This window comes from Hydra viridissima, unplaced genomic scaffold, assembly GCF_058129835.1.
Source record: "Hydra viridissima isolate aposymbiotic clone 2 unplaced genomic scaffold, HvirCarnegie_v1 scaffold_1, whole genome shotgun sequence".
NCBI classification, from domain to species: Eukaryota; Metazoa; Cnidaria; class Hydrozoa; order Anthoathecata; family Hydridae; genus Hydra; species Hydra viridissima.
The window spans coordinates 40,464,983-40,492,882 of record NW_028324300.1 but is presented as its reverse complement, the minus strand read 5'-3'; the positions used below and the strand labels follow the sequence as shown (position 1 = coordinate 40,492,882).

General features: G+C 33.3%; 4 pseudogenes across 1 annotated transcript; 3 read left to right on the top strand and 1 right to left on the bottom strand.

The window, feature by feature from the left end:
• LOC149894987 (uncharacterized) overlaps positions 1-15,030 on the top strand; it is a 65,863-nt pseudogene extending 50,833 nt beyond the window's left edge.
• Positions 15,031-17,911: 2,881 nt separating this feature from the next.
• On the top strand, positions 17,912-19,754 carry LOC149894986 (uncharacterized; annotated as a pseudogene).
• Positions 19,755-22,745: 2,991 nt separating this feature from the next.
• On the top strand, positions 22,746-23,836 carry LOC149894985 (uncharacterized; annotated as a pseudogene).
• Positions 23,826-24,844, bottom strand: LOC145185133 (uncharacterized; annotated as a pseudogene). Its single transcript, XR_016448057.1, has 2 exons — positions 24,803-24,844; positions 23,826-24,637 (listed from the first exon to the last, which is right to left on the bottom strand). The product of XR_016448057.1 is annotated as an uncharacterized LOC145185133 (transcript).
• Positions 24,845-27,900: the final 3,056 nt, after the last annotated feature.

The window sequence follows — 27,900 nt, the reverse complement described above, 5'->3', positions numbered from 1 at the left end:
CGTTTACTAAAAGCTATTGAAACAGAGGACATATACTCAAGTGTACTAAGGCGGGAAACCAGGTTTTTTTCAGCAAAAACTGCATTTATGCTTTAGTTGATATTTCGTTCAAAAGCCAAAAAAAAAAGCAACATATTTGGTATCGTTGGAAAGGTTTTTCAATGCACTTTTTGATGCAATTAAAATATATATTTTATAAGCACCCTCCAGGACAGAGTTGGGGTTAGAACAAACCCAATATTTTCTGCAAAACATGTTCGCGCACAAAGGCTCGGACTCATTTTTGCCTAAAATAAACTTCAGAAAATCGGTTGAGCTTTGATACATATAACCTCATCGTGACAAAGTCTTTCAAGTTACCATGCAACTCACAAATTAAAAAAAACCCAATTTTTTCTGTTTTGCAATAAGAAAACTTTGCCTTTTTTTTATAACAAACGCTAAAGTGAAAAGGTTTGTCACGTACTTTATGTGAACATTTTGGAATCGTATTCACTAAAAAGTAATAAAAATTTATAAATAAGTTATGGTTCGGTTGCGCCAAAGACAAATGTAATAAAAATGAGTCTCGGTTGTATTTTACTCGGTCATATTTCCTCAATATTCTCGGCTGTAGTTTTCGGTAAATTTATTATATAAATTATCTTACGCGTCATTTGCAACAGAACTTTTTTTTAAAAATTGCTTATATACACAAAAGAAATTATTGACGCCAAATACGGTATGCATAATCTTAAACTGTAAAGTTCTCGGCACCGAAGCTTACCGCGGTATGTATAAGTTATTAACGAAACAACCAATCGAATTTAACTAAAACTATCGGCTTTTTTTTTTTTAGAAAAAAACTGGTTTCCTGCCTTAGTACACTTGAGTATATAAAAGTGGTCAGATTAGTGCCGTATATAGTAATGGTCAGTTATTTTTAATAAATTTATTTGGTTGTGTGCATTTAACGTTTTAAAGACAATTTCCTGTTTTAAAGAAAAATGTATCAAGGGAATACCAAAAAATTAATAAATCATGTATAATTTACGTTCGCTTAATATTAATCTTATTAATTAAAGTTCATGTTATAAAAAATATAACAAGAATATAGCCTTACTTTTTCGTCTATTTAAAGCATGATAAAGTGTTATTATTTTGTGTTAGTAACTAAAAACATATTGTGTTGAACTTAGTATCGAGCAAAATGGTTCTGCCTTACACTGATATGATCTATGTCAGTTGTAAATTTCTCAATGTTAAATAATTGGTGAATCATTTTACCTCCGCATACTTTTTATTTTAATTTTACAGATGGTTCAATTTTTTCAATTTGAATGCGTTTTTCTGAAAGGGTATCAGTTAAGGTTTCGCAACTTTAAATAGTGGAAAACAGGCACTATAAATTAAGTGACAGACCGACCATAACCCGTGTTACGGGTTGCTTTTTGCTAGTTATTATTATTATTGTTATTATTATTATTATTATTATTATTATTATTATTATTATTATTATTATTATTATTATTATTATTATTATTATTATTATTATTATTATTATTATTATTATTATTATTATTATTATTATTATTATTATTATTATTATTATTATTATTATTATTATTATTATTATTATTATTATTATTATTATTATTATTATTAATATTATTAAAACTGAGAAGCGGTTAACTATATGCAAGAATCTATTGGAAAAAAAAAGCAATTACAAGTCATAAACTAAGAAGTTTTCAAAAAATGCACCAATAATATCATGTAACATACAAATGATGCAAATCGCAATAATCCATCACTTCAAGTCATAACTGATTGAAAATATACCAAGAAATACACATCAATGCTTACAAGTAATAACAATTAGTTAACTAAATTTTCAACGATCATAACTGAATTAAACAAATAAGAGGATGTGAAATCAGATCCTGTGTGCTATAAGGCAAAATATATTTACAGGCTGGACAAACCAGTAAAATGTATACAGTGCTTGAAAAACAGATCACATTGTGTACTATTTTCAATAAATCATAACTTAGACCATGGCAAACAGTTTGTAAACTCTTAGCTGATGCTAGATCAAAAAACATTGTTCACTGTTTAACATTTGTAACTGCATCATCAGAAACTTGTATTACATTATTGACTTCTGTTGCATTCTTCCCTTTCGGTTTTCGGCTTCCTTCCCCACGATCCCGTGAATTTCCAAACCACGTAGAAAGTTACTTCTCAAGCATCTCCTTGGTTGTGTCCTTAGTGGCAAAGTTCTGTTTAGCAGCACCTAAATACATATACAACAATTATATTGATGCCGCAGTATACATGTCAAATTATTATTATTATTATTACACCATTTAGCAAGTATTACTTTTCTGGGCTAAATGTTGTGATCTAAATAAATAACTCAAGATTAATACGTTGATGTTAAATGAGGGCATACAAATTTGAAGTGAATACTTACTAAACAAAATCTGAAAGTGTTGCAGTGCTCAAAATTTGATTTTGCTTCGTTGGCCAATCAAGCTAGACTGTTGCGCTTGCTTAGATGTCATTAAATAGGCCATGTTTTACTTGATAAATTGTGTTACCTTTAAGTTCTACAATCGAACCAAGAATTAGCTGAGAGAAACATTTGGGGTGTTAAATAAAGGAATACCGTCAATATTTCTGTGAATTGTAAGCTGTGTAATATCAGATGAAATTGAAGATTTATTTAGGAGCAAAGATAACCAGTTTTTTATTCCTATATAAAAATATTCACCACCAGCTTCAGAAGCAGTAATAATGTTTCGATCAGTTCTAAGAAGTGTTCTAGCATCTTTAGGCAAACCTAAATTTGATTTTTGCAAATTCTGAAGCAAATTATTTATAGCACTATGCTTTCCATTCGATGTTATCAATAGATTCTTCAAAACTAATGATAGAGTTAGTAAAAGGTAAAATTACATTGTCATCCGACCAGCATTAATTTTTGGGATTTTTAGGAGAAGACTCGGGTAAAAAAGTATTTTTGATAATTGGATTTAGAAGAGTTAAACACTAAAATAATGTTCAACAACTCGGATTCATTGCATAATACTTCTTTCACATTTCTTGCTATTTCAGCAGCAGTTTTTCTACGTTTTGTTCTGTCTGAACTCATAATAAGGTTACTTATGTCTTTGTAATTTTACAAAATGTTTTTCTGTTATTCAACAAAATTAATTAATTAACAAACAATAAATAGATAATAATATAATAACAAATAATATAAAAAAAGTATAAGGGTAATAAAATCTTTTTAGGTTATAAATATTCCCCAATTACCAAAATAGTTTTTTTATAAATTAAATGTTATAAATTATATGCGGTAAAAATTATTAACAACGTATATGTTGCTTTCTCGCGGCGAACGCAACGTTTCAACTCTACATTTTCTCTTCTAATAAAAAACTTCCATCCACAAAAAATTCGCCTTCAATTTACACTTTACAAAACAACTCAAATATGTCCATAAGAATACCGCTCAAAGTATGTTTATAGGATTTTAAGGGAACTGCGCTATGTCCACTCTTTGTAATTGCTTTCGCGCGTAGTTTAATTACAGTATCTCAGACAACTAAAAACCAGTCTTTTCAACTTAATGTTTCAATCAATTTGCAAAAATCAACATAGAATTATCTATAAATAGTTATTGTAAACATAAAGAAAGCATAATGAACTTAAAATACCGAAAATACTGTTAGCAAAAAAATTATCCTCAAATATATTTTACTATAATCAAACAGTAAAAAAATTGTTCTTATCCGACAATAGTAATTTGAAAACGAATAACTTTATGGAAATATTTGGAAAATATATGCAAGAAAATATATACCACTATTTGAAAAAGAAACAACATTAAAGCGTAAAAGAAATATTATATTAACAAAATATCGCAAAAATTTTCACACAACAAAATGGCAATTTCAAACTTCATCCCTGAGATAAATTCTAAAACAGTCGATATGTGGTGTTAACCCCCTGCAAAACCGTACGGTTCCCGTCTGACTCCCGGTGCCATAACCCGGATAAAAACCATACCAGATCCCCGGTACAATACCGTACGGGACCCGTCTGACTCCCGGTACCATAACCCGGATAAAAACCATACCAGATCCCCGGTTCAATACCGTACGGGACCCATCTGTATAGGCTAGCTGGGTGAGGAGCTCGAGCTCAACTCGACTTTTTAAGCACAGCGTCCCATGACATCCCCGGTGAGGTAGTGGGCTGGGTCAAGACCATAGTTGCTTATCGATGTCTTCCTGAATTTCTCAAATACATCTGCCAGCAGCTTCGCATCAATCTCGATGTAGACGACATGATAGTCGCCCATGTTCTTACATTTGAGGGCTCTCCATACATTTTGTGCGTGGATATCCCAGCTAACACAAAACGTTCAAGAAACGTTCGTAGAACGTTAGAAACGGTTGGGCACGTTCTAAGAACGTTCTAAGAACGTTTCTAACGTTCTACGAACGTTCTTGAACGTTTTGTGTTAGCTGGGATAGTCTTTATACTTTATCCAATTCACGGTAAGTCTGGAGTATAATGCCTCCTTGGGCGGTAGACAAGTCTCGTCGAACCTGTCAAAGTTGTTAACATGCTCATAGGCATAGACCCCATTGCGCCGCAGAAGACCCTAGATTGGCTTTTGTTAAGCCTTTCCTCATGATCCTTAGTTCCCTCAGCCCCAGATTCTTCGATAGAGAATCGAGCAAGGAAATCATGAACTGCATAGAGTCGATAAAGGTCAGCTAGCCATTTGAGAAGGTCCTTTTTCCATGTTGTTTGGGATGCAGGTAAATTTACCGCGGAACATATCTTTACCAAGAGCCTGCATGATGAGATGCCCGTTGTTGCCCCGCAGATTGTGGAAGACAACCTTTGTTTTTCTTGATAGGATAGGCAGCTTTCTTTGTTTTTCTTGATTGGATAAGCAGCTATGTTTTTCTTAATTGGATAGGGAGCATTTTTTGTGAGCGGCGCTTCGGTACTTTCCCGTAACGTGACAGTGATCGTAAACTGTGTCATCGCCCAATGGTGAACTGCAGATATAAAAGTCTACAACTCTTGCGAATGAGACTTTACTTTCTTTGTTCATTATATTTTTTTTCTGGGTTAGAGAAGATCTCGTTTATCTCAACCAGCTTAGTTCTGAGGTCATCAAAGAAGTGCTCCACCGCGTCCTCACCATGGAACAGGAAAGGGCCCTTTTTTCCCCCAGCGTTCCACACTCTCACATAGCAATAGCTGCAAAGGACCTGCTTCACAATCAAGCGGGTCGAGTTCTTTTTTAGATTAGCTTATGCACCTTCTACTGGCACGTTAAGGCACTCAAAGTCGACTTGGATTTTGAATGGCACCTGCCTTTGCTCATTCACAAATCTCAGCGTAATTTTACCGATCTCTAGCATCACAGTCCTCTGGGGTTTTTCATATATTATGGATCCATATGGATCCATAAGATATGAAAACTTCCAACTTGACCATGATCTTTTCCCTGGATCTCACTTGCATATCAGTGATATCATTTTTGTTAAGGATCAGTTCAGTTGGATCATAGCCATCAACATAGACATTGGCAATTTCAAAGCCTCCCTTTATCATTTCAACTTCAAGGACAATCAAGACTTTCAGCCCTTCCTCCTCAACTACTTTTTCTAAAAATACAGTTATGGGGGGGGGGGGGGGGAGGTCATATTAAGCAGCTCGAGCACATCAGACTCTAGCTACTAACTAGTGGGATTGTGTCTATATAGTTCTTCATTAGGTTAGTATTGCTGTTAAGCTCTAATGAAGGTAGCCCTCTGGGTTGTTCTCCAGTTGCCTCTCTCACAGAATCATCCCACTCAAATCCTGACTCTCTGAAGAACTTGATCACATCTTCATCGCTATTCGTCTTAGCCGAAGCCTCAAATATCTAATCAGAGATTGTCTCAGGATGGGGTATTGATGTAGGTGGTAGGGTAAATTTTTGTGTGGCTGGTTGTGGTGGTGGGCCCGAATCGGGTGCCATTATTGCTTTGGGTGCTGGTGGTCTTCGTAGTTTGACCGTTTTGGATACTAGCGATGATTTCGATTTGGGTGTGCTGGTTTCTCTGGGTGCAGTTGGTCTTTATTGTTTTGTTATATTGGTTATGGGTGGTCTTGGTGGTAGAGCCAATATGGGTGTACTTGTTGTTTAGGGTGGTGGCGGTCTTGGTGGTGAGCTCAATTTTGGTGTGGATAGTCTTAGTGCAATGAATTAGAGAGTTGGGGCATCTTGTTGAATTCACAAAGCTACCTGTTTCTTGAATGCTTCCACATATTCGTCTAAAGTTATTAATTTTTCTCTGAGCATACTCTTGAGTTCTTGCAATTAGGTGTGGTCCATGAACTAGAAGATTTGCTCAGTCGCTGGTCTCAGCCCCTAATCACTGGGCCTCGAATGATAAACACTCCCACATAAGGCGGAAGCGTAGGTGCGGCCACTAACATATGAGTGAAAGAGATGGCGTTGTAGGTAGGGTTTTGGGTGATTAAAAGAGAAGGGGCTTCACCCCCATTCCGAGGGGCAGTCCCGTGTAACAACATTCATCTGCATTTGATTGTCTGCACGCGCAGTTCAGGTCTACTCCTTTTTTTACACACGCCCACGCACTTGCTTGCCCCTCGGTAGCTTGCTCGCTACCCCCTGCCACTCACTTACTCGCTGCCTTGGTGACAATTTCTGAGTGCTCTATTCTGAGCTATGGCAAGCTCTATAAATAGTGGATTTCTTTTTTATTTTCAATCAGTCCTATTTGCAAATCGAAGAATTGGAATGAAAACCTCAAATGTCACAAACGATCTTTTTTTCAGGAGAGCATTTAAACTGAATTTCATGGTTCCACTAATATATATGACTATCTTTTAAATGTCAAATCACAGAACCACATTTTGCGCACTGAATAAGTATAACTAATATCATCATTTAAGTATGCATAATTAAATATTGATTAAAAAGTTAATGAGACATTTGAGGTTTTTCCAAAAGATATGGATTTTTGCTGTTTTTGCTTTAAAATACATAGAAATTTCACTATAAAAGGAGAAATAAAAATAACAAAATTGATAATTTTTTTTTTTTCTTTTAGTTTAAAAAGTGGAAGAAAAAGATCTTATATATATTTTTTACTTTTTGAAGTAACAAGAAAAAAAAAAAAAAAATAATTAAAAGATAAAAGCATGAAATACAAAACATAATTAAACTGAAATATTATATCGAAAATATTATCTCATTTAAATATGAATTTTAATCTATATCAGTTAATCCCTCGCCATCTTCCTCGTCAGCATCAACCATATCATTGTCACAAGGCAAATTTTCATAGAAGTTGGCATTTTTAGGATTTTGTAAATATTTACATAGTTTTATAAAACCCTTTCGTTTGGCCCCCTTTAACACTAGGACTACTGGACTCGTGACCCCGCCTAGAACTACTGAAAGGAGTGATTTTGACTTCTTGCTTGTTTTCGTTTATTTTTAGAGTTTCATTTGTGGTTATTTATTAATAATTATGTTTTTTTGTAATGTATTATTATTGTGAGATCCAACAGTAACGCTTTTGATTGTTTTTTTTCTGCTTTTCTTATTTTTCTACAGAAAATAACAATTATTATAATAGACATTTTTCAAACATTTTTTTTTATTCAAGTGCACACATATAAACAACAACTGAAGAACATAAAGCAGAGAAAATGTAGGTGGAGGAGCATAAAAATAAAGATTTGGCGCAGAATTCACCTTCTAAACATTTGGTGTTTCGTATTTTAGGCATTGCCTTTGATTTATGATAGTACATTGCCCAAACAAAGACTTACCACAAATCTTACAATTGCCGACAGATCTATTTTTCTTGGACTTTTCGTTGATCTGGCAAAATTTTGTTTGAACCATCACTTCTGAGCATGTAAAAACTTGGGGCGTGGAACCCTTTTCCCTATCTGTGAAATAAGGACCAATCAACTCTCTCACAAGCGTTTAAAAAAATGCCTTGCGTGACATTTTTTTGTGGGTAATCTCCTTGAATATTATCCATGCATTTATACCCGCAAAGTCTAAGGCATTTTCAAATGCATGAACAGGCCACCTCCTTGTGCATGTTTGTGTGGTATATTTTCGTGCCATCTGATCCACTACATCTACTCCATATTTTACTTCATTGTAAAACTTTACCGTTTCTGGAGTGTTTTTAGCGGAATCAGACGCAACAACAACATCTGGATGGACGGAACTCAAAATGACAACATTTTTGTTGACCTTTCCTTGATATACTGTAAGTGTAAAATTGTCTTCATTTCTAAACACTTTAGTGTTGTACAATTCCTCTTTCATGGATTTTATTTCTTTAGGCACTTCTCGCCTTATCTTCTTTAGTGTTCCCACGATGGTTTTTCATTTGCTTTTTAGCTGTTTAGCTAATTTTACTGAAGTAAAATAATTATCGGTTGTAAGATTGCGACCTTTTTTCAAAAATGGGTCCAATGACTTCATTACCACATGGTCAGCTAAACGGTCCTCAGCATGGCGTGTGTCATCTTTGCCTAAATAAGGGAAGCCATTTACCAGATATTTGCTATCCTTATCAACAGCTAGCCAACATTTGTGGCCATATTTATCTGGTTTGGAACGCATGTACTGCGTGAATGGACACCTAGTTTTGCTTGGGAAAAGTTGCTCACCCACTGCTATGTATGGGCCAGGTTTGTAACACGCAATACAATTTTCAATAAACCTGTCTCACACAGTAGAAAATAGAGCAAACTTGTCCGTTTGCAGTCTCTCCGATCGAGTAGATTTCTCATCAAATCTGAGAAATCTCATAATTTCAACAAAGCGGTCCCTAGACATTGTCGATTTGCAGAACGGTATTCCCCAGTCATTACACCAAATACTGCTAATCGAGTGACGGTTCGTGCCAGATATTCGACGAGCATAGAATATCGCAATGAATGCATCTAGTTCCTCATCAGATAGAGTAAACTGTAAATTATTGTTCCTGCATGCTTCTGCAAGCCTACATTTCTTTATATGTGTCAATATATATGAATCAAAAAATAAACGCCATGCGCTCAAATGACTATTGATAATGATATTTCTTCTGGCGTATCCTGTAGGGCCAGATGCTTCTCGAAGAACATTTTGACTGTCACGCCTACCAGGCAAGTGTTCTCCAATTTAAACAGGTTTCCATTGAATACCATCCGCTGAAACTAGTATTCCTTCGGATTTGCCTTCTCTGGTGTTTGTTGTTGCATTACCTTCGCCGCCATCGTTATCTGTTGTTCTTTCATTTCTGGGACGTTTTGCTGATTTTTTCTGTCCACGACCAGGAGGATGGTCACGAGGCAACATAACTGCATGAGCCCGATCCCCAGTTGATGTGCTTGGAATATCTGGAAAAAAGTTGATGAATATTTAGAACTTTTTGTTTTGTAAGGGTCCATGCACACTGGCTGAATTAGCGGCGGAATATCCGACCGGATATTCTCACCACAATCCGGCCCGTACCTGCCCGCTCAGGTACAGAGCGGAGTTTCATATCTGAAGCTCCGCTCCGAATCCCGGGCTGGAGCCGCTGTCTGGGACGGAGCCGTGCTTGCGCATAAGCAAGCGCTGCTCTGTCCCTGACAGCGGCTCGAGCCCGGGATTCGGAGCGGAGCTTTAGGCATGAGCGGGCAAGTACGGCCTGTATTGCGGGAAGAATATCCAGATGGCTATTCAGCCAGAATTCTGCTAGTGTGCACAGGCCCTAACTCAGTGTGTGGAAGAACAAATAAATACACATAACTACTTACCTTCTAGATTTGTTCTTTCTGATTCTTCAGATTCACTTTATATGTTCTGAGGAATGAAATCTTCATCACTGTCAGAATCAAATACATGTTCCTGCAATTCGGATTCCGATTCATCCTCCGGTATGGATTGCAAAGTAGCCAGAATATCCTGAGGCTTTATCAAAGGTCTTCTCTCCATATTTCTCACAAATTCCATAATTCTATATAGTTCCCTGCTGAAAAATACAAATGAAATGAAAACTAAAAGAAATAATAACTGTTCTGCCACCTTCAAAAGTAGGTGGGCTGAATCAGTTGACAGACAGCTAAACTATTTCATAACAATTCATACCTGTATGAGTCTTTAGAGCTCGTATGTCTGCGTGTGTTCTCTTTGTCTCTTCAGCTGAACTCAAAGTAAAGTTACTATCCAGAATACTGTCTCCTGCTAGAACCTTAGAAAAATACTACCCTTCATTAGCATAAGATAAGAGCCTAGAGTAAACAAGCTATTTTGTTCAGTATTACACAGTAATAAAAGCAGTTAAAACAGAAGGAAAATGTGAAAAGTTGATATATAAATTGAACTACATCTATATGAACATCAGGGTAAATAAGACAGAGTGAAAAAATTATGCACAAAACTTTATAGCAACATTTAGTAACAAAAGGACCTCAAAATATAGTAGGGAGTCAAAATGACTCCCTTCAGTAATTCTTGGTAAATTTTGAAAAAAACGTGCAAATTTTTCACCAAAGTTATTTATTCTCACAAAGTCTTTTTTTTCACATCATAATTGAGGAAAAGTCACCGAGTTTCAAGCCGGAATTCTGAAAAATGTAGTCACAGAAGAGAATTAAAAAACGAAAGGAGTCAAAATGACTCCATCAGTAGTTCTAGTGTTAATGGAATCAAACCATTTTACGATAGTTTGTAGGAAAGTGTTGTAGGTATACTGTTGTTTTTTTAGTATTTTAAATCTTTCCAAGATCCAAAGAAACTACTTTATTTAGCTGTAACTTCGCCAATATTATCTCTGTCTATTTTATACATTCTGAATTGTCTTAGTTTGAAGTTTTTTCCATAATTTGCCCTAAAGTAAAGCTTAAGCATGTCTTTTATATCAAAAAAGTCTTCCTGTTTTGGTTTTTCAAGAATGAAAGGTTTTGATGTTTTCCTTACTTCAAGAACAACCTTGTCCCAATCCTCAGAGATATCTGCAAAGATTGTTTTTCTAGCATTGCTAAACAGATGAAAATCTACATCATTTGGCAAAAAGGAGCGACCTCTTATAGGAAAAATATCATTTACACAATCAACTTTTTTAAGTACATGTACTACCATATACCAAAACCAAATCATGATAAAGTTTTTATTTTGTCCAGAACATCCGTCACTCAAAATATTTAAGGTTTTTGTACCCTGTGGTAAATGTTTATTTAACCAGTGGAGCAACATTGATGTTACATCATTTTGCCTACGTTTTGCCACTCCTTCATAATAAGAATACATGAATACATCATGTCGAGCTAAATCATGTATCCCAAATACATAATACCACAACTGCCTAGAATAGAATACAGCATTTTTAACCATATTTGGCAAAGGCAAATTTTGCATGAAGTCAAATAATATGACAGTAATATCAGTAGAAGAGCTCGCTAGTAGTTTTAAACGTCGTTTTTTATTTGTAAACTCTTGCGCTCTTGCCAAATGAAGCGATACCTCTGGAAGGTATCTTACATATTTATTTTTGGTAAAAGAATAATGGCTTTGACGGCCTTTGAAGGATTGAATATGAGAGCGAATGAGCTGTATTAGTCATCAGGTACAGCATGTGGGCGAGTTTAAAGTTTTCCTCTTTTATCTTTCGGGGCTAATCCTGTACTTGTGATATGATTTTGAATACGTCTCAGTCGAGGATGAGAAATACCATGAATTGATAAAAATGCTTTGATGGTGGTGATGATGATGATGATGATGATGATGATGATGATGATGATGATGATGATGATGATGATGATGATGATGATGATGATGATGATGATGATGATGATGATGATGATGATGATGATGATGATGATGATGATGATGATGATGATGATGATGATGATGATGATGATGATGATGATTATAATGATATATCATCAATAAAATTTTTATAAAAATTTTATTTATATAAAATAAATCTTTGAATTATAATATTGCTGACTAATATACCATATATCATATATATATATATATATACAGTGGTGGCCAAAAGTCTTGGAACAACATATTTTATGTTATGATAAACTTTTATACTAAAAATAATAAACGATAACAGTAAAAGAAATAAAAAAATAAATAAGTTCTAAGTATTTTTTTAAACAACATTCTCTTTAAAAATATACCTCAAACCTTCAAAATTTATACTTTAGATCAAAAATAAATTTTTTTGGTCGTAAATATTTTGTTCCAAGACTTTTGGCCACCGCTGTATATATATATGATATATGGTATATTAGTTAATAATATTATAATTCAATGATTTATTTTATACCTGCAATCTTTGCCAACAGTTTTAGCAGTAAGATACTTTCCTATATGATTAACATGACCAGCTCCCTTTACTTTTGCAATTTTGATTAAGTTCTGCTTGCTGTGTTTAATTTTCTTTTCCTGGGTTTTTCAGACAATTGTATATTCGAGCTTTCCATTATAAACCCTGCAAATGCTTATAAATGAACAGAAAACGACACAAGAAGCACTATTCATTAATGTCAAAATGCAACTGATTTATACCGTCGTGCATTGGTAAAAAATACGGACATATTCTGTTTTTAAACAAACCGGTTCACGGTTTGTAGATTTGGGGTCCTAATATCAATTAAATACCCTATGAAAATCCTTTTAAGGGGTGAAAGTGCATGCCTATGGGAGCCCAAAATAAAGGGTTTTGAAATCCCTCATTAACATCCAAAGCATAATTTTGGTCAAGAAGTTTATAAGCTTTTGCATACGATAATGCGAAAATTCTTCAACTGATTCAAACAGACATAGATTTTAGTGATGAAAGAGTGCCTTTGGCTACTTGTTGTTTAATGCAAATCTCAAATTGGAAAAAGTTTTTGACTTCAAGTCAATTTCTATCAAACCTACAACCAGAGTTTTGTCAGTTTGTGAGTGCCTTTTATGCCAAATTGCCAAGATCAAAGGAAAGGAGAAGCATCCGTTTGACAAAGTCAAAAAATCAGAGGAAAAAATTCCAAAGCAAACTTCTTAGAGTTCTGAAAAGCGCTGCACAAAGTGCTTGTCAATTGTTGGCCGAGGACTTCCTCACAACTGCACCATTAGAACTCGCCATGAAAACCTGAGAAGAATGGTCACAGATGATCCCGTAGGTGCAGAGCAAGTGGCTGCAGCAGTCTTAGCATCCAAAAGCGCATCTCCAAATGGCACCATTAGACTCAGTCAGCCTTGTGGAAAACTTTTTGCCATTGAGGAGAGGTAATTACTTCTATTGTCTAGTTAATTATCATAGTATTATTATGCTAAATTAAAGGCACTCAAAATGTTGATTCACAAACATTTAATCTATGACCTGTAATAATTAATTATGAGAAAAAGAAACCAGAATGCTTTTATATTTGTTAAAATGCTAATTGCAACTGCTTTTGTTGAAAATTCATCTCTTAATTAATTACCCTGCTTCAATTTTATTTCATCAACCTAATTTTACTTTAAATCATTCTCATTGCAAGAATTAATTTTTTTTTTCCTAATGGATATTATTTTATTGTTTTTAAAGGTCTGTCATCGGCTCAGCAGCTATTCAAAGAACCACTCACAACAGAAAATATGGTTCAAATTCAGCAAAGTACAGGACTTTCAAACAATGGCATGCGAAAACTAGGTTCAGCACTAAATCAAATCAGCCCAATTAGATTGGTGGAGCCAAGTTTTCCTTTGAAGTTTGCTCAAGCCGGCCAGAAACTTAATGATCAGTTCATGGTCAGCAACATTAGATTGGCAGAGAATGGTCAAGCTTGTCAAGTTGTGCTTTGCCAGAGCCTCAGCAATCTCAGTGATGTTTTCAGAGCATCACAAAAACTATCAGAATCTTCCATTTTAAAACTCAGGATTGATGTTGGTGGATCATTTCTGAAAGTGAGCTTCACTCACATTGTGTTGGAGGAAGATGAGACTCCTCCACACAGTCCAGTACAGAAAACAATCAAGCTGATGGCACCAGCATCAACCAAAAAAACAAGTGTTAAGCAGCAGATGCTGATAGCACTGTCACAAAACACTCCTGAGAGTTACCAGAATGTGAAGGCCGTTTTTGACCTCAAAGAAAAATGCCAAACAGGTTCTTTGGTTGTCTCTTGTGACCTAAAGCTGGCCAACATTCTTTGTGGCATTCAGTCTCACAGTAGCAAACACCACTGTTGTTGGTGTGATGCTACATCTCCAGGTCTTGAAAATTGTGGACAACTTCGGACTTTTGGCCAGATCAGAAGATAGCATTCTGAATACATCCAGACAGGAGGAGATTCAAGAAAGTCGAAGGAATTCAAAAATGTCATTCATGTGCCTTTGATTGAATTTCAAGATGACAAGTTTGTCCTTGAGGCTATTCCACCAATGGAGCTCCACTTATTACTTGGAGTTGTGAACCACATCTTTAAAAATCTTTGCGACCTGTGGCCAAGGGCCAAGGAATGGCCTCCATCACTTCATATCCCTATCCAGCCTTACCATGGGGGGCATTTCAATGGGAACGATTGGATGAAGCTTCTAAGAGGTCTGGATACGCTTCAACAGCTTTCAGAAAATGAAGGTTTCAGTCCAGCTCTTGGCTTCATTCAAACACTCACACTATTCAAGACAGTGGTCACTTCGTGCTTTGGAAAAAGCCTGGACCCTGACTATGAATCCAAGATTGAACAGTTCAAACTTAGCTACACCAACCTTCCTATTTCTGTGACTCCAAAAGTGCATGCAGTGTTTTACCACGTGCCACAGTTCATCAAGATGAAACAAATTGGACTCGGCCTCTTCAGTGAGCAGGCAACAGAAGCTCTACATTCCAACTTCAAATCTCACTGGGAGAGATTTAAGAGAGATCCATTGCACCCAAATTATGCAAGTCACCTTTTAAAATGTGTCATTGACTACAACAGCAAGAGAATTTAATTTTTTTTAGAAAAGAAAATTTTCTTCAGAACATGCCTTTTCTCAGTAATCCATTAATGTAAATCCAAGGTTGTAACAGAACTTGAAAACAAACTCACTTAGAAAATAAATTAGTTAAAGAATATTGGTTTGAATTTTACAGGCTAATATGTTGTGTTTTGTAAAAAAAAATGCAAAAAAATTTTTTTTCAACAAACTTTTTGGGCTACTCATAGCCTAAATGTATGGGTTTTTCGTAGTAAAACATTCAAAGCTAAATAAGTCTGTTGGATTTTAATCCAGGATTTTCAAATCACTCATTTTGTGTTCCATATGACATGCACTATCACTCTTTAAAAGGGTTTCCATAGGGTATTTCATTGATATTAGGACACCAAATCTACAAACCGTGGGTTGTGACTATTGATGTTTTTATGAAAAATACCTTTTTTTTGACATTCAATTTGAAGGACATATAATTTTAAAATATTTAACTAGAGTCATTACATGGACTCATATATAGGCAACCTAAAAATAATATAAACCCAATTTGCATAAAAGTGGAGATTTGAGGTTTTTATTCCAAGGTCTTCAATCTTAACCTACAACAATTCGTTCAACAGATCAAGTCTAGTATTCTTCACCTACATTTATTACGGTAAGCCATTGTTATATTATTTTGATTTAAAAGTTAAGAATATTTCAAACTGAGTTTTCGTGGGTTTTTTTTTTGTGTGAATCGAATTCCTTTGCGAATTATTTCGCATTGCGGATTGCTTCAATTAGTGGATTGGTCCGATAAAATTTATATTGCTATATTTCTTCAACTTAAATATAAAAAGAAATGAAAATAGAAACAGAGATAAAAACTAACTTGAAAAATTGCTACGTTCATTTCAATAATTAAGGCAAATAATTAGTTCTTTTATTGAAAACTTTATGCATGCCTCTAAAATATAATTGATTGTTAAGACGAATGTTAAGGAAAATTTTCAAATAACTTAATAAATAATTGGCTCTTTTTCGGAAACTGTTTGTATGCATCAAAAACAATCACGTTTTATTAAGGCAGATGTTAAGGAAATATTGAGGCAAATATTTCAATAAAAAGTCCGTAAACCGAAAATGTGATTTGATCAGTGTTTTCGAATTTTTAATCCGAAAAGTAATCCTTATTAATAATCTGATCCATTTTTGTGGATTTTAAATTCAATAAATAATCCGAAATATTTGTCCGATCCAATTTGGCAAACTTAATCCGATTCGTTTCTTTTTTTTTTTTTATTTCACTTCGTTTTTCTTTTCAGATGGCTAAGATATCTAATATTTGGGAATTCTTCAAAAATGTGGAGGAAAACAAGGCAAAATGCAAGGCCTGTGGTAAAATATACTTAATCAATAAAAGCCCCACAAGTCGTTTAAGGAACCATCTGAAAAGAGTCCACTTGAATTTCTATAAACAATTAGAAAGGAAAGACAAGCAAAAATCAACAATACCAGACATTTTTGATAAACTTGCCTCTGAAGACGCAGATTTTGAACAAATACAAAAAAGAGGAAAAAAGAGGAGATGTCCACAGACACAAAAAGATACACCAGCATCGCCACAGCCTGGACCAAGTGGAACTTGTGGCACTTCCAACACACAAACACGGTAAGACAGAAAACAGGCTACCAAACCTGAATGGGAAGTTACTGACATCAATCAAATAAGAGCTGTTGTTGACATTACTAAATGGGTGATTGAGGACACTCAACCATTTTCTATTGTAGAAACTGATGCATTCACCCGGATGATGAAAACTGCAACCAACGGTCAATTCAGAGCGATTACAGCAAAGAATATATGTACAAAATACATTCCTCTCCTTTTTAAATTCATCAAGGAACAAGTAAAAAACATTTTCAATACAGACAAGTCACATCTTGATGGAGTGGCCTTTACATCCGACGTGTGGACCACTGATCACACCAAATTGTCTTTCATGAGTCTTACACTCCACTATATAGATTCAAAGTTCCAATTAAAGCGCTTCTTGGTGGAAATGTCCTATTTCCCCGAACAACATACTGGCGACAATATTGCCAAGAAGCTCAATGAATCTATCAACAAACTTGAACTTGATTTTGGAGTCAAAACCTGGATAACAATAAGGCCACGCGGTTAACCGAACCGAACCGTTCTTTCGGTTAAAACCGAACTAAGAAAACCGAATCGAACCGAACCGATAAAAATATTTTAAATAATCAACCGAACTGAACCGAAACCGAAAAAAGCTGAAAAACCTATATAAAAATTTTAAAAATTATAAAACTTAATTTTATATTTTTTTAATAAACTTTATTATGAAAGTTTAGTATTATTAAACCACAGAAAAAAAATAAGTCAAAAAGATGAGATTGTAAACTTAACTCCAAAATAGTCGTAAACAGTTGCCGCAAAACTATATCAAATGCTGCGGACCAAGGAGAATATTGGCTATTAACAGTTTTTGATACCATTGTACTGTAACATGTGAGTAAATTGAACTTTTTTTCTAAACTGTTGTAATTTTTTATTTTACTTAAAAATTCAAATATATGGTATAGTATTTTTATTATAAGAACGTTGCTTTTTAATTTAGATAAATAATAAAACAAATAAGTTTTACTGTTTAACATATATTTATTTTTCATAATAGCTTGACAAACATACAAACAATTGTAAACTTTAAATTTGAATAAGCCTTTAATTAAATTTATTTGTGAATATACTTTAAATATAATTTGTGATTTACTTTGTCTTTAATCTAACTTTAACAATTTCTAATCTTATACTACTTGTTATCAACTTAGTTATCTATTACTTGACCAAAACAAATATGTATATATGTTTATTTTATTTAATTTTTTTTTAGTCCGGTCATACAACCAATTTATACTTTATTGAAATTGAAGATGCCAAAAGAAAGTGGTATTTGGCAATTCTTTGAAAGGCTGAATAAATTTGAAGCTAAATGTAAAATTTGCTTTAAATCTTACAAAATAAACTGTGGCAGTACTTCAACAATAACCAGCCATGTTAAAACCAAACATGAAACATCTTGGAAGGAACATCTTTTAAAAACCATAGAGGCACCTAATAAACGAAAGTTTGATATAAAAAAGACGACAAAACAACAACAATTGAAAGTAGTATATTAAAAAATCAAAAATATGGGTTAAATGATCCAAAGCAATTAAAGTTTGACTTAGATTTAACAAAGTTTGTCTGCACTCTAGGTCTACCTTTTGAAGTTTTGGATAATAAAGGAGCTCAAGAATTTATCGATGAAGTAAATAATAAATTTACTGTCAAATCTGCATCAACATTTAGACGTCATAAACTTCCAATGTTGTATGACAAAGTTAAGGAAGGGTTACAACTAGAATTTGTCAAAGATTTTCCAAATGTGACTGGAGTTAGTTTTACAACAGATCTCTGGACAAATCGAAACAATGATTCCTTCATGAGTCTTAAAATTCACTAAATTAATTCAGATTTTTAATTTATTGAGTTTTCTCATTGCTTGCACACCATTTACTGTTAGACACACTGGGGTAGCAATCGCAGTAAACCTGGATACTTTTATTGCTAATTTGAACTTAAATGAAGAAGTGCACAGAGCCTACGTTAATGACAATGGCAGCAACATTGTTTTAGCTGCTAAAGAAAGTGATGAAATTAACTCAGAGTTGCGCTGCAACGATCACACAATCCAGCTAGTTATTCTTAAAGCAATTAAAAATTCAATTGAACTTTCAAAAGCAATTAAAAACTGCACAGATTTAGCATCACACGCACATAGAAGTTATCTCTCTACTGCTAAGCTTCAAGGTGCATGCGAAGAACTTGGAATTAAGGCCAAGAAATTCATTGTTCCGTGTACAACACGATGGGATTCTGAGTACATATGCATAAAGTCAGTCCTTCAACTCAAAGAAGCAATCAAAACACTTGCAAAATCAAATGAAGAATTTGAAAGGTCATGCCCCTCAGATGATCAATGGAAGAGATTAGAATGCAGCATGCCGTTTCTTGAAAAAATTTACATTTCAGTAGGTTTATCAGCTGATAAAAGACCAACAATTCAAGATGTAATACCTGAATTATACTCCTTGCACCAAGAACTACTTGCCCAGCAAAATCACAAAGACAAAGCAACAAGAATTTTTATAAAAATGCTGATAAGTGAACTACAGGAAAGATATCCTCTCAATGGTGCTGAGCAGCTGATTAATTGTTATGCTAACTTTTTAGATCCGCGTTACAAAGGCCTGCATTTAATTGAATATAAAAAAATTGATGATATAAAAGAAGCATTATTGACGCAGGAAAAAGCAAAAAAAAAAAGAAAAACTTCCAATCACAAGTAGTAAAATAGACAATGAAAGCAATCCAAATACTAAAGTTAATCACCACGAGTTGCTTAAAAAAAGACTAAAACAAGATATTTCAGCACGCAGCGCTTCGACGACAACTAAATTGAGTTTAGAAAATGAGCATTATTTAGGAGCCGAAACGGCTGACGAAAAAACAAATGTTTTAGAATGGTGGAAAATAATGAAGTTACAGTACCCAATTCTATCTGATTATGCACGAAAATACCTATGTATAACATCAACTTCTCCAACATCAGAGAGAGTTTTTTCAACTGCCGGTAATGTCGTAACCGCCAGAAGAACCACATTGGCCATTGAAAATGTCGAGAAAATTGTTTACATAAAAGAAAACATTAAAAAAATAAAAATTAATTTATAATTGGGTATTTTTAAAAAAATTATATTTTAAAGTTGTAAAATATATATATAAATAATTATCTTTAAAACCATATTTTGTTTTTAATCGAACCTAACCAAACCGAACCGAATTTTGTTTTAAACCGAACCGGAAAAAAACCGAACCGATGGGTTTAAGTTTAAAATCGAATCGAAAAAAACCGAACCGAAAAAAACCTTAACCGCGTGGCCTTAGCTAACAGTCGACGGTGCAGCTAATGTCCAAGCAGGTGTTAGGAAATCATTTGGGGTTCAAAGTGAAATTTGGTGTGTTGACAACCATCTAAATCTAGTTGTCAGTGGTGCTGTCGATGATAAAAGATTTCCGAAATGGTCAATTCTCAACCACAAAATAACAAAATTAGTAGGTCACTTCAACCAGTCCTCTCAAAAAGCTATAACTTTAGTTAATGCTTCCAAAGCCTTAAATAACTCTAGAACGAAGTTAGTACAGAGATGCCCCACAAGATAGAACTTTGACCTCCATCAAATGGAGTCTGTGGTGGATCTTTTTCCGGCGATGCATTCTTTAAAGAATCCGAACCCTACTGTTTCTGGAGGTTTTAAGTTGACAGATCTTTTACTAACAGATGATGAAGTGGAATCTATTCAATCTGTCATCCGGCTTCTGAGAGGCTTCTCAGAATTCTCTGAGAAATGCAGCAGCGAAAAGAATGTTAGCATCTGTTCCGTTATTAATTGCCTATACAACATCAGAGGAAGACTAGCAAGGGAGATGATCAAGCCAAAAATAGACGTGTCATCAGAGCTTGCTCACTACTTCAATGATCTAAACAAAAGATTCGAAGGGGAGTTGATGAATATTGAATTCTCTATAGCTTATTTTTTAAATCCAAACAGCAAATGCATGTGCTTTGTGGATGAGGGGGAAAAATTTGAAGTAGTCAAAACTGCAGTAAAGAAAGCTATGGAAGAACTGTTAAAAAAAGAAATTTTGGCTAGCCAAAGCACTCCTTCCCCTTTAATGTTGAGTGATGAAGATGATGACGACTTTGATTTCACTGAACAACTGAGGAAGAAAGTGTTTGGTGCAGGTTACATTAATCCTGGAGGTGAAACAAGCACCAAGAAAGCCATTTCTGCTGAAATTGAGAGGTATTTGAATTCAAAACCATTTCTAGCAAATACAAATGTACTGGAATTCTGGAAACAAAACCAGTATATTTATGAATTCGGAAAAAGGTTAACTTTCAGTGTGATTTGGACTTTTTTTATTTCTTAACAAGGAAATCATTTCATTTCATTGTATATTTAAATATTATAAATAAATTAAAATGAATCATATTTCAAAAGCATTTTTTATTCTGAATCCGTATAAATCCGTAAAAATAATATCGGTTCGGATTCCAATTCGAAAATAATTTTTCAAATTGTAATCCAATCCGAAAGTATCGAATTGGATTGCAATCCCAAAAAATAATCCGAAAAAATTTTAACGAACTTTTTTCCGATACATTATCTTCGGATCAAATTAATCCGTAAGTAATTTAAACCGTTTAGCATAGATAATTCGGTGCACAAACCGCAAACCGATAAACAGTAACGAATCGGCGGTCTCTACAAATTTATAATTTTTATTAGCTGAATTACATATCAAGCTTATTTGAAAGAGTCTCATTTATTTATTACATTTCAAGGATAATAGACTCAACTGGATGAACTGTATACAATTTAAAAATATATGTTACATAAAATAACACTTCTTACTGTGAAAAAGTTCATATATTATCTGTGTATGTGTATATATATATATATATATATATATATATATATATATATATATATAACATTATTATTACATAGTTAATCATTTACGAACAAAAATGACATAATATTATTCGTTATGTTAACGCTATTTTATTAACTCATTGCCCTAATATTTGGTGTAGTGGAGCAAACTTTTTGGTGCACTCTTATTCTCAGACTCCAATCACTTCTTTAAACTTGCAAATCAATCTCATTTGACATAAACATGAACATACTTAACACTTTCCTGACGCGCGACCCACACCACGGTGCATAAAATCTAATTGATGTTGAACCGCCCGGCGATTTATTAATAATTTTAAGTTTTTCTGAACATCTATATGGGCTTGAGAAAACATTAAATATATATCTAAAATAGGAATAATTTCTTAAGTTGTTAGTTCAAACCGTTTGTTATTTACATTTATAGATCGATCAAAAATTAATTTTGAAAACTGGCTGAGAAGCGAACAAGTTTTACGCGCAGTCATATAGATGTTTTAAACTCAGTCGCGAAAGGGTTAAGCTTATATGCCTAAAAGTGTCATCTAAAATAAAATATCCAGCGGGCACCCATTCAACATTTTAACAATATATCATCACCTTCGATTTGCAAACATTTAGTTTTTGATTTATGTTCTTCTTAAAGTACCAAGTCGATATTGGTTGGTTTGATTTAATTCAGAATGAAGGCCATGTACATCATCTTCACCATTGTCCTCAAAGTTAATGTCATCTGGAATTTCTAATCCAAAGGAAATGCAAAGGTTTTCCACTAAATTGCAAGTAAAAAATATTTTTCAGCAAGTTGTATGGGTGTACTGAAAAGTTCCACCACTTTTGTGTAGACGCCCACTGGCTTGCTCCACATCATTACCTGCCTGATGGTGAACTTTATGTATATATATACATATATATATATATATATATATATATATATATATATATATATATATATATATATATATATATATATATATATATATATATATATATATATATATATATATATTCTTAAAGTGCAGCTTGCGACTCATGTCGATAATTAATAATCCTTTTACATAAAAAAACGTTTTAATCTTAATAAGCAGATTTAGCAACGAGACGCGGGCATTATTTGACAACGGCGTTGCGCTATCAGCGCGTCGTGTAACTTCCACGATTTAGCATTTGTTGTGAAACGCGCGCTCAAAAATCGTAAACAAATATGGCGGCCAACTACAGTTTGTAATCCGTACGAGAATTAGTTCTTTTAAGTTATGCTGACGATTTAATTGATGACGAAGAGTATATAATTTTAAATGAGTTAAACGAGTCTCGTGAATCATATCCATATTGGAAATATGACAGGTTTGATATTAACAATTTTGATGATGCACAGTGTCAAGTTGATTTTCGTTTCAAGAAGAACGATCTAGCCACCCTAGTTGCTGTTTTTGGATTACCAGAAAAAGTTATAACCTCGCAGAGAACAGTATGCAGTGGTCTAGAAGGACTTTATGTTTTACTAAAACGACTTGCTTTTCCGTGTAGATACACGGATATGGCATCCTTATTTGGAAGAAACCCTACTGAGATATGGCTTATTTTTAATACAGTAATTGATTTTATGTATGAAACCCACTGTCATAGACTTAAAAATTGGAATCAACCTATCCTCCAACCTCAAAAATTGAAAGAATACTGCGATGCCATTTACCAAAAAGGATCCCCATTAAATAATTGTTTTGGATTTATCGATGGAACAGTCCGAGGAATAGCTAGACCTGAAGTTGATTAAAGAGTTGTTTATAACGGCCATAAAAAAAAGCATGCTCTCAAATATCAAAGTTTAGTATTGCCTAACGGTTTGGTGGGCAATTTTGCAGGGCCATACGAAGGAAGGAAACACGATGCTACTATGCTGTATGAGTCTGGGTTGTTAGTTCAACTGGAAAACCATGCTTGGTTCAACAGACAACCTTTGTGCATATATGGAGACCCAGCTTATCCATTAAGTGTACATTTGCAAGCACCATTTCGGAATGCAAACATAACACCAGACCAGCATGCTTATAATAAGACCATGAGTGCAGTTCGTGTTTCAGTTGAATGGTTATTTGGACTTATTTCTAACTACTTTAAACTTGTGGATTTTCAAAAAATGCAGAAAGTTGGCTTAAGCGCAGTTGGGAAAATATGTTACATGTGCATTGTTACAAAATGCTTATACATGTCTGTATGGAAATATAGTATCCAAATATTTTGATTGTCAACCTCCAATATTACAACAATACTTTGCTTAGTAAAACAGTTATTGTATTTTTTTTAACAAAATAACAAAAAGATTTAATATGTATTAGAATAATAACAGCAGCTACAACATAAAACTAATCTTTAAGCAGTGTATTTTATGTTTTCAAAACACGTTTATTATTTATTCAAAAACGCATTGAGTATAGTGTTCTGTTGAGCCATCATGGCAATCATCTGTTGCAACATAGCATTGTGTTGCTGCTGTTGGATTTCAAATTGTTGTCTTGAAAGTTCTTGAGCATGAGCAACTTGCTCTCTCTTCAGTCTTTTATTTTCCTTATCATATTCTAACTTTTCTTTTAGAAAAATAAGTGTGTCTGAACTGCTTCTTCGATTTACCAATTTTTTTTTCACTTACATTGTCCTCGTCTTTTCGTTTTCGAGTCTCACCAAATCTTTCCATGGCTTTTGTTCGCATTTCTACTGCTTTATTTTTTTCAGTTTCATTTACTAGTTTCTTCTGTTGAGACTCATTGTCATTTTTTTTTTTCAGTGTCTGTAAAAATATTATACAATTCTTCTATTAAGCCTTCTGATTCGGTAGGAATGTCACCTCCAAGTCCTGATGCTAGTTTAGCTTTGCTAGCTTTTGCTTTATACTTTCTTAACAAAATCATAAATCTTTCACGTACACCTCGAGGCGTGGCAACACATGGAAAAATATCAAGAGTGTTAATCACATCTGCAACAGCTGACCACCCTTGTCCGCGCTCTCTACTTCCTTGTTTGTGTAAAAGAATTCCATTTCCAGCTATTTCTCTTAACATGAGAATGTCTTTTTCATCATCCAATTGCATGGATAACCTAAAAATATTTACTAAAAACTTTAACTTGGTAGAAAAAACGTTAAAAAATAAATATAAATAAAAATATTAATAAATATAATATACTCAGCTTATATTTTAAAAAGTAGAATACTTTAAAACGATAACCATTGTTTTTTTTTAATGTTTGAATTATACAACTTACTTTTTGTCCGCAAAATATTCTGCCATTTTTAACGTACTGTAAACAACGTGAAAACTGAAGGTTTGAAGTTGAGAACGGGACGTATAAATTTAATACGCGTCAAATTACTTGTCACCAGGCTACTTTTAGAGTTTTCACTGAGAAAATATACGTACGCGTCGCATTTGCTAAATCTCCTTAATATAATTAGCACAGAAACGTTTAATGTTTAATGCTCAACGTCGTTTCGTCATTAGTTACTAGGCTTTGAACAAGCGCGTTCTCTAAATGCACGCGGCCATCGGAGAAAGATCTCTTAAGCGAGTTGAAACTTTTTTCCTTTTGGAATTTAATTATTAGTTTAAATATATTACATAAAGAATCATATTAAGAGAAACGATAATCGTTAAGATCATATTATAATTGAAGTAAGTATATAAAATAGTTATATATACATTTTTATTAGCTAAAGAAGAAAGGATTTAAATTTTTATCAGAAAAAGTAGAAAGGATTTTAGTCTTTCAAATCGTTTGTATTTTCTTTGTTTTAGCTTTTCTTTCAGCATTTTTATTTTTGTTATTTTAATTTTTAGAAAGAAAATAAGGGTATGGATGTTATTTAAAGTTACACTAATGCTATTTCCATAAAATGGTTATTACTACTTTGAAATTTCTGTGATGCTTTTAATTATTTTTGTTCTTTTTTAGAAAATTTAGAAAAATAAATTAAACTTTTGTACCAACACTGACATGGCATGTCACATGTTATTGTATGTAAAGATTAAATTTTGTTATGAGAATTACAGTTCTTATGAAAAAATAAAAAAGAAGGTAAAGAGTATTGTTTGTAAAAATATATTTTGTTTACTTTGAATTTTTGTTTGCACACGTTTATTGTTTGCATATATGCTTTTTTGATAAGTATGTATATTATGAAATAAGTGCCTTTTAGTTGTTCTATCAATATGTTTTTACAACAATGTAATGTGTTTTTTTATTGTTTGTGTATGTGTTAATATGTGTTATATAATTTTTTTTTTAAATTGTGTTGAAATATGTATATAAGGTATATATTTAACCTTATAAACACATTTAAACACATTTATTGTGTTTATAGTTGGTACATATGTTAATATTATGTTGTTTCTGTGTTTTCAAAGTGCTGTGACTTGGTAAACATCTACCTTAAAATCAATTATTGTATTTTAGAGAAGGAGCAGAACAAATGGCTTAAGATTGTGCAGCTCAACGTGATACGCACCTGCTCGCTTGAGATGTTGGTATATATGAAAGAAAACACTAAGCAACTCAGTAAATTCAAGACATTGTGTGGCCAGGAAATGAATTTAGAAAATGATTAACTTTCAGTGTGATTTTGACTTTTTTTATTTCTTAACATGGAAATCATTTCTTTTCATTGTATATTTGAATATTATAAATAAATAAAAATGAATCTTATTTCATAAGCATTCCTTATTCTTAATCCGTATAAATCCGTAAAAAATAATATCGGATTGGATTCCGTTTGAAAAAAAATTTTCGAATTGCAATCCGATCCGAAAGTATCGAATCGGATTGGAATTCGAAAGAATAACCCGAAAAAATTTTAACAAACTATTTTCCGATACATTATTTTCGGATCAAATCAATCCGTAAGTAATTTGAACCGTTTAGCATAGATAATTCGGTGAACAATCCGCAATCCGATAAACAGTAACGGATCGGCGGTCTCTAACCAATTCCATAAAATTTAACCCAAAAATTAACAAATTTTGTGAAAGTGGAAACTTTAGGACTCATTATCATGTTGTTACCATTGTATTTTTACAATACCATTTATAAAGTTAAGATGTAATGGTTTTTATATCTGAAAAGATCACAAGTCAGTGGTGCGAGCACTCTAAAATAAGTTAGATTTTTATTGGTTCATTTTTAATAAATTTTATTAACAAAGAACATAAACACTGATAAGCATTTTAACGGAACTATTTGATCACAAGATACTAGTTTAGCAAGACAAATGTCACTTGACTTCATGATAAATAAAGTCTTCTTTCACAAAAACACTCTTTTTCAAACAATAGTAGCAAATTTTTTCAATTTACTCAAATATATACATACAATTATTTACTAACCACAAACAATGTCCTTAAGCTGCAGGACAGAAAAAGCATGCTTATTTCCATGGCTCATGAAATTAAAGCTGTTTGCCAAATCATCAGTCATGAGCATTTTCATTATTCGTCTGACAGTCTGTTTCAAGGTAACACCTCCTTGAAGACCAAGATACTGTGTCTAAACATAATGTATAACTTAAACTTAAAGAAAAAATAGTTTAAGTTTGTCATTAAAACAAAAAACTCACTGTCTGCAACTTGTCCAGCGTTGACTGTCGCAATTTCTTTTCAAAATTTTGCACCTGTTCAGTGAATCGTTAACTAACCTTATACCTGCAATACTTTCTTTAAAACCACAAAGTAAAAGTCTCAGTAATTGGTCAGCTTTACGTGAATAAAAACTTCAACAACTTTTCTTAATTTTTTATTCACGTAAAATTGAGCAATTACTGAGTAAATTGCTTACCTTTACGTAAATAAAAATATGAGACAAACTGCTGAAGTTTTTGTTCACGTAAAGCTGACCAATTACTGAGTAAAAGCAATTGCTCATTTTTATTCACCCGGCCTTATATACTTCTTTTCAGTTTTGTTAAAATCGAAAATCATGGTAAAAAAAAAAAAAAGAAAACCACGGAAAAAGTACAGCAACGTATTAAGAATTCTAAAAAGAATGACGTATTTTGTTGCTCTGCTTTTTCTGTGGTTTTCTTTTTTTTTGTTTTTTACCGTGATTTTGGTCTGTCCCTACACAAGCTGAAAAGAAAAAATGATTGTGAATTTGTTTAGCACTTTAAATAATTTGTTTCTATCTGCCGATTGGTTAGAAAGCTCATTAAACGTAAGACATTCTAAACATTTCTTATATATTGCAAGAGATTTTGTTTTCCTTTGCACCCTTGATGTATTAAGTAAAAAACTGAAACACTAGAAATGTAATGTTAAAATCCAATTATTTTTGAATTCTTGCGTTTTATGTTAACTAAAATTGGAAATATGTCA